The following is a 10,972-nucleotide window of genomic DNA, read 5'->3' on the forward strand; positions in this document are numbered from 1 at the left end:
GATGTGACCCAGAAGACGCGACCATTCTTTCAGAAAGGGTCTTCCACTTCCAACAGGAGAGTGCTGCCAAGGCGGTCAAGACCAGAGGAGAAGGGTGAAGGTGTAGATTGAGGTCTATCCAGAGTGTTTCCTGGTCAGTAAGGAGGCTGACAGAAAAAGGCAACCAGCCTGTTACTCTTCTACCCCACATTTAAGAAAACTACACAGACTATCCCTCATGAGCATAGATACAATTTTCTACCTAAAACTTTACCAAATAAAATCTATCAATACATTAAAAGGATGACACCACGACCAAGTTGGATTCACATTTCAAGATCAACCAGTAAAACTGATGATAGTAGAAAGCTAAAAATCCAAATGATTATCCAAACAGATGCAGACAAAGCGTAACACCCAATAGACACTCCTAATTAAAAACTAACAAACGCTTGGGGTGCCTGGGTGACTCAGACGGTTGAGCTTTCGACTCTTGATTTCCTTTTGGGTCATGATCTCACAATTTTGTGAGTTTTAAGCCTCGTGTTTGGCTCTGTGCTGACAGTGCAGAGCCTGCTAGGGATCCTCTGTCATCCTCTCTCTGCTCTCCACCACCCCCCCCCCGCTTGTGCTCCCTCTTAAAATAAATAACCTTAAGAAAAATAAAACCAACAAACTCTCAGTAAAGTAAGAATAAAATGGAACTTCCTCAACATAATAAAGGGCATCTAGAAGACACTTTCTGTTAGCACCATACTTAATGGGAAAAGACTGAATATTTCCCTTCTAATTTTACTAACTAAACAAGAATGCCCACTCTTACCATTTCCATTTAACATTGCACTGGAGGCTCTACCCAATGCAATCAGACAAGAAAGAAATAAAAAGCATTTAAATTAGAAAGAAAGAAAACTATTTTTATTCATAGACATCTATGCACAAAAAAAATTTGTGGAATGTACAAAAATGCAACTAGGCTTCAAAAATGTTCAGTACAGAATTACCTTAGGACCTTTCCTAGGTATCTACACAAAAGAACTGAAAACAGGTCCTCAGGCAATACACACATGTTCATCACAGCAGAACCGTCCACAACAGTAGAAACAACCCATATGCCCATCAAGGGATGAATGGATAAGTAAGCTGTAGTACATATAAGTAATGAGATATTACTCAGCCACAAAAAGGAATGAAGTACTAATTTATGCTACGACATGGATGAACTTCCAAAACATTACGCTAAATGAAAAAAAGGAGTCACAAAATGTCACAAACTGTATGACTCCATTTATATGAAATACTTATTATAGATAAATCTACAAATACAGGAAATATATTGACTGTTTCCAGGGGCTGAGGAAAGGGGATAATGAGAAATTACTTTGTGGATAAGAGTTTTACTTTGGGGTTATGGAAATGTTTGGGAACTGGTGGTTGCACAACACCATGACTATACTGGATGCCACCATATTTTATTTTTGAATGGTTAAATTTATGTAATATTAACTTCATCTCAAAAAGTTAATTTTTAAAAAGCTACTAGAGAAGAGGGTCCAAGATGGCGACATAAGAAGACCCTGAATTCACCTCCTCCACAGACACACCAAATCGACTTCTATTTATAGAATAATTCTTCCTAAAGAATAATTGAGGGCTGACTGAACAGCTTCTGTACAATAAAAGATAAATCACACAGAGACTGGCAAGAGAGACAGAGTGATGGAGACATAGTAAGTGGAAAGAAAGAGTGGAAAGAAAGAGTACAGAGGGACCATGAGCAGATGTGCACACTCTGGGGCACAGGAAAAAAAAGTCACGGCCTAAAAGAGCAACTAGAATATAAAAGATTCAGCCTCAGAACCCTGCAAAAGGTCAGGGATGCTGCTTGAACTCTCTCCTAGTGGGAGGCGCTGGCGAACACCATGGTTTACTCTCCCTCTCCACCTTAATAGTGTAAACCAGAGGACACGCCTGGTACCACGGCTGGCCAGCCACCTCAGTGAGACTGAGGCCACTAGCCTATACCATCCCGTGCTATCCCAAGGCAGCCCCAGCATGGTGTACACAAGGACACTCCTGGCCAGCATTCATTATAGCTTCAGCCATGTCACCAAGATGATAAGGCACAGAGCACACCCCAGATCATTCCAGGTCCATACCACTTCACCTCCAGATGACTTACTAGGGCACCCCAGCACAGAGTGCCCAGAACCTCCCAGCCCATGCCTGCCTCAGCTCTGGATGACTCACCAGAAGCACTCCTGCATGGAGCATCCCTTGCACAGAGCACCCCAGCCTGAACCCACCTGGGCTCCAGCCACTAAGGTGCCCCTTACATGAAGAATTCTGGGGTCCCTGTTTGTACCCACTTCAGCTTCAGCTGTCTGGCCAGGAGGCCTCTTGCATGGAGAACCCTGGAATCACGCCAGCCCACAACCACTTCAGCTCCAGCCATCCCAACAGTGCATCCCCATCACAGAGTACCCGGGAAATCCCAGCCCATGCCAACCAAGCTCCAGCCACCCAGCAGAGTCAAAGTCACCAGGCACATAGTCTACACAGTGGATAACCATACACAAGACCATTGCTTCAACGTACAGAAAATAATTGTTCTCATTTTTTAAAAAAGCATGTTAATGAATAGAACATCCAGACAGAAAGTCTGTCAGGAAACACTGCCTTAACTGGCATATTATACCAAATAGACTTAACAGATCTATACAGAACATTCTATACACAAACTACAAAATATGCATTCTTTTAAAGCACACATGGGACATTCTCCAGGACAGATGACATGTTGGGCCACAAAATAAATCCCAATAAATTTAAGAAGAATGAAATTATAGCAAGTTATCTTTTCCAACCACAATGGTATGAAACTAAAAATAACAAGAAAAAAATAAAAATCACAAACACATGGAGGCTAAACACCAGGCTACTAAGCAACGAATGGGCCAGTGAGGATATCAAAGAGGAAATTAAAAAAATACATGGAGACAAATCCAAATAAAATCAAAATGGTCCAAAATGTTTGGGGTGCAGCAAAAGCAGTTCTACGAGGGAAATTTATGGCAAACAGGCCTCCTTCAAGAAACCAACAAAAATCTCAAACAACATAACCTTATGCCTAAGGGAACTGAAAAAATGAGAACAAAACCCAGAGTTGGTAGATGGCAGGAAATAATAAAGACGAGAGTGGAAATAAATGAAATAGAGGCTACAAAAAAATTAAATAAAAAAGATCATTAAAACAAAGAGAACTGGTTCTTTGAAAAGATAAACAAAATTTATAAACCATTAGCTAGATTCATCAATAAAAAAAGAAAGGGCCAAAATAAAATGAGAAATAAAAGAGGAGAATTAACAACCTACACCACGGAAATACAAAGAATTACAAGAGACTACTATGAAAAATTATATTCCAACAAATTGGACAACCTAGAAGCAATCAATAAATTCTTAGAAATATATAATCTTCCAAAGCAGAATAAGGAAGAATAGGAAATGTGGACAGACTTATTACTAGAACAAAATTGAATCCATACTCCAACAACTCCCAGAAAACAAAAGTCCAAGACCAGATGGATCCACAGGGGAATTCTATCAAACACTTAAAGAAGAATTACTACCTATTCTCCTCAAAGTATTCCTACAGTGGGTCAATAATCATTCAAAATGATATATACCATATTAACAAAACGAGGGATAAATATATGATCATTTCATCAGATGCAGAAAAAGCATTTGACAAAATTCAACACCCATTCATGATTAAAAATGAAAAACTCTCAACAAAGTGGGGTTAGACAGAGTGTACCTCAACACAATAAAGGCCACAGATGACAGTTAGCATCATACAGAGTGGTGAAAAACTGAGAGATTTCCCTCTAAATCAGGAACAAGACAAGGATGTCCAGTCCTGCTGCTTTTATTTGACAGTACTGAAAGCTCCAGCCACAGCAATCAGACAAGAAACAGAAATACAAGCATCCATATCAGTAAGGATAAAGAACAACTATCACTATTTGCTGATGACATCATATTATACATAACAAATCCTAAAGACGCTACCAAAGTACTATTAAAGTAATCAATGAATTTAAAGTTGCAGTACAAATAATTAATACACATAAATCTGTTGCATTTCTAGGCACTAATGACAAATAGCAGAAACAAAGAAAACAGTTCTATTTACAACTGAACCAAAAACAACAACAACCACCACAAACCTAGGAATAAACTTAACTAACTAGGTGAAAGACTCTGAAAGCTATCCAACACTGATGAAAGAAATTGAAGATGATGCAAACAAATGGATAGATAGTCCCTACACGTGGCCTGGAAGATTATTATTAAAATGTCCATACTACCCAAAGCAATCTACAGATTCAATTCGATCTTTATCAAAATGTCAACAGTATTTTTCACAGAACTAGAACAACTAATCCTAAAATTTGTGTGGACCACACAAGACCCTGAATAGCACTCTTGAAAGCACTCTTGAGAGACACAAAGCTCCAAATGTCACAATCCCAGATTTCAGGATGTACTCCAAAGCTGTCGTGTTCAAAACAGTATGGTACTGGCACAAAAAATAGACACAAAGATAAATGGAACAAAATAGAGAGCCCAGAAATAATACCATGTTTATATGATCAATTAATTTACAACAAAGGAGGCAAGAATATACAATGGGGAAAAGACAGTCTCTTCAATAAATGGTACTGGGAAAACTGGACAGCTACAGGCAAGAAAATGAAACTAGAACACTTTCTCGCACCATGCATGAAACAAACTCAAAATGGATTAAAGACCTAAATGTGAGACCTGAAACCATAAAAGTCTTAGAAGAAAACACAGGTACTAATGTCTTTGATATTGGTCCTAGCAACATTTGCTATGGATGCTTCTGCAGGCAAGGGCAACAAGCAAAATAAACTATTGGGAATATATCAAAATAAAAAGTTTTTTCACAACAAAGGGAAACCATTAACCAAACAAAAATCCAGCCCACTAAATGGGGGGAAATATTTACAAATAATATATCTAATAAGGGGTTTATATCCAAAGTATGTAAAAAACTTAGACAACTCAACACCAAAAAATATAATAATAATCCAATTAAAAATGACCAGGGGATTAAAAAAAACACTATGTCCCCAAAGAAGACATTCAGATGACTGTACACATGAAGAGATGCTCAACATCACAAAACGTAAGGAAAATGCAAACGTAAACCACAATGAGATGTCACTTCACACCTGTCAGAATGGCTATTATCAAAAAGACAAGAAATAACTGCTGGCCTGGATGCGGAGAAAAAGAATCCTTCTTCACTTTTGGTGAGAATCAAAATTGGTGCAGCCACTTGTAGTAAAAAGAAAAAAGTGGAAAGCCATATGGAGATTTGGAAGCAGCCCCAGCGTCCACTAAGAGTGAATGGATAAAGAAGATGTGGTTCACACACAGAGGAGTACTACACAGCCATAAAAAAAAAGAATGAAAAATTGCCATTTGCGCCAACATGGATGAATCTAGAGGGCATAATGCTAAGTGAAACAAACCAGACAGACAGTGTATGATTTCACTTTCTGTGGAATTTAAAAATGAAAACAAAACCAAAAAATCAGAAACAGTCCCATAAATACAGAGAGCAAACTAGTGGTTACCGGAGGGTGGGGGGGGGGGGCAAAATGAGTGACAGGGAGTGGGAGGTACAGGCTTTCAGTTATAGAACGTATATGTCACTGGGATGAAAAGCACAGCACAGAGAATATAGTCTATGGGACTGGAATAGTGCCCTATGGTGACAGATGGTAGCTACACTTGCAGTGACTATACAGCATAGCATAAAACTGGGGAATCATTATGTTGTACACCTCAAACTAATGTCACATTGTGTTTCAACTCTACTTCAATTAAAAAAATAAAAGTAAAAATAAGTAAAAAAAAGCTACAAGAACTAATAAGTAAACTTAGCAAGTTTGCAGAATACAACAGGGGTCAGCAAATCACGGCTTACGGCCAAACCCAGTCCACTGCCTGTTTTTGTAAATAAAATGTTTTGAAATACATACACTTACCCATTTTTATAGGCGAACTATGTTGCTGTCATACTGCAACGGCAGAGGTGAGTACTTGTGACAGAGACATATGGCCTGCAAAGCCTAAAATATTTGCTACCTAGTCCTTCACAGAAGTTTTCTGATGCCTGGGATACCAGACCTCTATACAAAAATTAATTTTATTTCTAGGTACCAGCAACAAACAATTAGAAACTGATAGTTTTTTAAGATACCATTTCCAATAGATCCAAACAATTAATTAAATACTTAAGAGACAAACCAAAGTATGCGAAAAACCTATACACTGAAATCTACAAAATGTTGCTGATAAAAGTTAATACTTAAAAACATATAGAGATATATCTGTGTGATAAAAGACTTAATATCCTTAAGATACCAATTCTCATTGACCCACTGATTCAATGTGACCACAATAAAAATCCCAGTAGGTTTCTGCAGATATTTACAAGCACATTCTAAGATCATGTATAAATAAAAAGGACCTAGAATAATAAAAAAAAAATCTATGAATTAAAAAAAAAAACCAAACAGGACTAAATGCATCTGATTCCAAAAATTATTATAAAACTATAGTCATCACAACAGCATGGTACTGGCATAAAAAGAAGCAAACGGTCCACTGGAACAGACTAGACAGTCAAATAAACCCACATTTACACAGAGACCGATTTTTTTATATATATGTAAAGAGCTCTTCAAACCTCAACAATAGGCATTTTTTAAATGCCAAATATTTGAATAAATGCTTCACCAAAAAAAAGATGGAAAATAGGCATATAAAAAGATGATCATCAATATGTATTACGGAAATATAAAATAAACCACAATAATATTACACACCTAGTAGAATATTAAAATTAAAAAGACTTACTGTACCAAATGTTGGTGAGGATGTGGAGGAACTAGAACTCTCGTACACTGCTGATGAGAATGTACAATAGTACAAACAGTAAGGAAAATAGTACAGTAGTTTCTTAAAAATTTAAATATATACCTACCATATGATCTACACATTCAACTTCTAGCTACTTACCCCAAAGAAAAGAAGTATATGTCCAAAGATTCGTTCATCTGTACATTAACATTCATAGCAGCTTTACCTGTTAAGTCAAAAACTAGACACAATAAAAAAAAGTCCATCAATAAATGAAAAAATAAATCATGTTAAGTCATACAATGGCTTACTGCTCAGCAATAAAAATGAATGAACGATTAGTAAATACACTAGCTTGGATGAATCTCAAAAGCACGGAAAGAAACCAAACACAAAAGACTTCATACAGTATGACTGCATTTATAGGGCATTCTGTAAAGGCAAATCCACAGCAACAGAAATCAGATTAGTGGTTGCCAGGAGCTGGGAAGAAGAGGGAAACGACCACACAACAAAGGGGAGAACTTAATGGAGTGATACCTTGATGGCTATGGCACTGACATACACTTACATCACGGTGTGAGTCTGTCAAAACTCTCACCTGTACGCTAACTAGGGTGAATTTTACTGTACGTAAATGATGCCTCAATAAACATAAAGTTTAAAAACAAGAAAAAAAAACTTTAACTTATAGAAACAGATGTAACTGCCCCTGGAAGTAAAACACAGACTTAAATTATTTCTTAAACAACATTAGGCACTGTAAAAGTGTTCATACAAAGGTTCTCAGATTAGAAACTATGAGCATCACTAACATATGTATATTCTCTTTAACTAAAACACCTGGTTTGAAGTCCTTTCCAAAAGTCCTGTTTTAGGGGCGCTCAGGTGGCTCAGTCAGTTAAGCCTCCAATTTCAGCCCAGGTCATGATCTTGCAGTCCATGAGTTCAAGCCCCCGGCAGGGCTCTGTGCTGACAGCTCGAAGCCTGGAGCCTGCTTCGGATCCTGTGTCTCCCTTACTCTGCCCCTCCCATGCTTGTGTTCTGTCTCATTCTCTCCCAAAAATAAACAGACATTAAAAAAACCCTTTTTTTAAGTCTCAGTGACACTGCTATCCAGGCCCTAATTACGCCTCATATGAATTACAGCAAAAATCTTCTAATGGATCTCCCTGTATCGCTGCACTGCAAACCAGCCTCCACATTGCTTTCCACATAATCTTCCTAAACCAAATCTGGCCACATAGGCCTCCCATTGAAAAGCTTCTGATGCTTCCCCATAGAATAAATTTTAAACTTCTTGTAATGAGCACCGGGTGTTGTATGTAAGTGATGAATCACTGAATTCTACTCCTGAAACTAATATTACACTGTATGTTAACTAATTGGAATTTAAATTAAAACTTAAACAGTAACAAAAGCAAAAAATACCCCAAAGTCAAGCAAGGCCCTTCTCAGATTAGTCATAACTTCTGCTTTAGGCCCACTTTCTGTTCTTTCTCTCCAACACAAACTTTTAACCAAATATATAGAAACACACGGAAACATCACATCATCCACAGGCTCCTGGGTGGCTCAGTCAGCTAAGCGTCCGCCTCTTGATTTCAGATCAGGTCATGATCATAGGATCATGGGATCAAGCCCCACATTGGACTGAATGTTGAGCATGGAGCCTGCTTGGGATTCTCTCTCTCCCTCTCCCCCTACTCCTCCCCACCCCCCTCCCTCTCTCAAAATAAATAAATAAACATTAAAAAAAATCAGATCACCTAGACCACTTGAAATTTCTACTTGCTATCTCCTCTAAGCCTCTGTACTATCTGCCTCACAGAATTCCCTCTGCCTGAACTGCCCTCTCTCCTCAGATTCTTCTATAAAATATCATCTTAGGAAGACTTCGCAGCCTGTTCCCTCAGCACACACCTCCTTTACAGCATTCAGCACATGTTGTTACAATCTGTTCACTTGTTCACACTCCCTAAATTGAGATATCCTCAAGGACAGGTACCATGTCTTGATTTGGCTCTGATTCTCCAGGGTCTTAGCTCCACTCTAAGTGGATGCATGCTTTGGTGGGTCAGAGACTTGTAAATACAGTCGTTGTCGAGAACTTCTTATTCAATAAAATGCTTTTTTTTCTTATCACTAAAGCAGTAGGAAAAACAACTGTTAAGAACATCATAAGTATCATTTGTTTTTGTTAAAACATCATGCTATATTTAAAACAGAGTATTGTCAAAGGAAAAAAAAATCAGTAAGTGAAATCATAAAGCCTATATGAGCTACTCGTTAGCTGTATTACCTTGGGTAATTGTTAATCTTTTGGCATATACTTTCCAGATATACAAAATTAACAATATCTGTTTTCACAGGGGTAATGTAAACACCATAATGTGATAACACCTTATGGAAGAATTTTTGTGAACTGTTAAAGGGCTATATAAATTTTTGTAGTAATAAAGAAAAATTACTATTTTTACGAAGTCAGCAAGACGACAGAAGAGAAAGCTCTGGATCCTCCTCCATACCTCCACAAACACTAATAATTCATGGAAAAATTCCCTTGTAAGAAATCCATAGACTCATTTTTTTAACATAAACAAAAATGACAAATCTTCAGCTAGGCTAAGAAAAAAGAGAAAACTCAAAATCGGAAATAAAAGACGTGACAAATCATGTCACAGATATTAAAAATATCTGAGATTACTTTGAACAATTATAAACCATCAAACTGGACAACCTAAAAAAATGGATACATTCCTGGAAGCTTACCAAAACCAAATCATAAAGATATAGAAAATCTGAACAGAACTATAATTAGTTTGGAGACTAAATCAGCAAACAAAAACCTCCTGACAAAGAAAAGCCCAGGACCAGATGGCTTCAAATATAAAGTCTATCAATCGTTTAAGAAGAATTTAAGAAGAATTAAAAGCATTAAGAACAATTGAAGTCCATCCTTCTCAAACTTTAAAAAATAAATAAATAAAGGATAGGAAATAATTCCAAACTCATTTTATAAGGCCATCAGGATGATGATATCAAAGCCAAAGACACCCCAAGGAAAGGGAAACAGAACAACACAAAAACTACAGGCCAATATCCTTGATGCATACAAATGCAAAAATCCTCAACAAAATACTAGCAAATCAAATCCAAAACGTCACTAAGGGGCACTGGGGTGTTTCAGTCAGTTAAGCGTCCAACTTCAGCTCAGGTCATGATCTCGAGGTCTGTGAGTTTGAGACCCACGTTGGGCTCTATGCTGACAGCTCAGAGCCTGGAGCCTGCTTTTGATTCTATATCTCCCGCTCTCTCTGCCCCTACCCACTCAATCTCTCTCTCTCTCAAAAATAAATAAATATTTAAAAAATTAATAGGTCACTAAAAGGATCATACATTATGACCAAGCAGATTTATCCCTGGAATGCAAGGATGGTTCAACCACATGAAAACCAATGCAATATACCACATTAACAGAAAAAAAAAAAAAATCACACAGTCTTATCCACAAGTGCATTTGACAAAAATTCAACACTCTTTCATGATAAAACACTCAACAAGCTAGGAATAGAAGGAAGTTACTCTAACATAATAAAGTCCATATATAAAAATCCCACAACTAACATCATACTCAATGATGAAAAAACAAAGTTTTTCCTTTAAAATCAGGAACAAGTCAAGGACACTCACTTTAGTCACTTCTAGTCCTACTATTGGACTATAGTATTACAAGTTCTAGCCAGAGCAAGTAGGCAAGAAAAATAAATAAAAGCCGTCCAAATTGAAAAGGAAGTGAAACTACCATTATTTGCAAATGATATGATCTTGTATATAGAAAACCCTAAAGATTCCACCACCAAAAAAAAACCTGTCAGACTAAGCAAATTCAGTAAGGTTGCAGGACACAAAATCAATATACAAAAATCAACTGCATTTCTACTCCCTAACAACATACAATCTGAAAAGGAAATTAGGTTAATAATCCCATTTAAAATTGTAGCAAAAATAATAAAATACTTATGAATCA

The sequence above is a fragment of the Puma concolor genome, chromosome A1 (assembly GCF_028749965.1).
Source record: "Puma concolor isolate L17-30 chromosome A1, mPumCon1.1.hap2, whole genome shotgun sequence".
Lineage (NCBI taxonomy): Eukaryota > Metazoa > Chordata > Mammalia > Carnivora > Felidae > Puma > Puma concolor.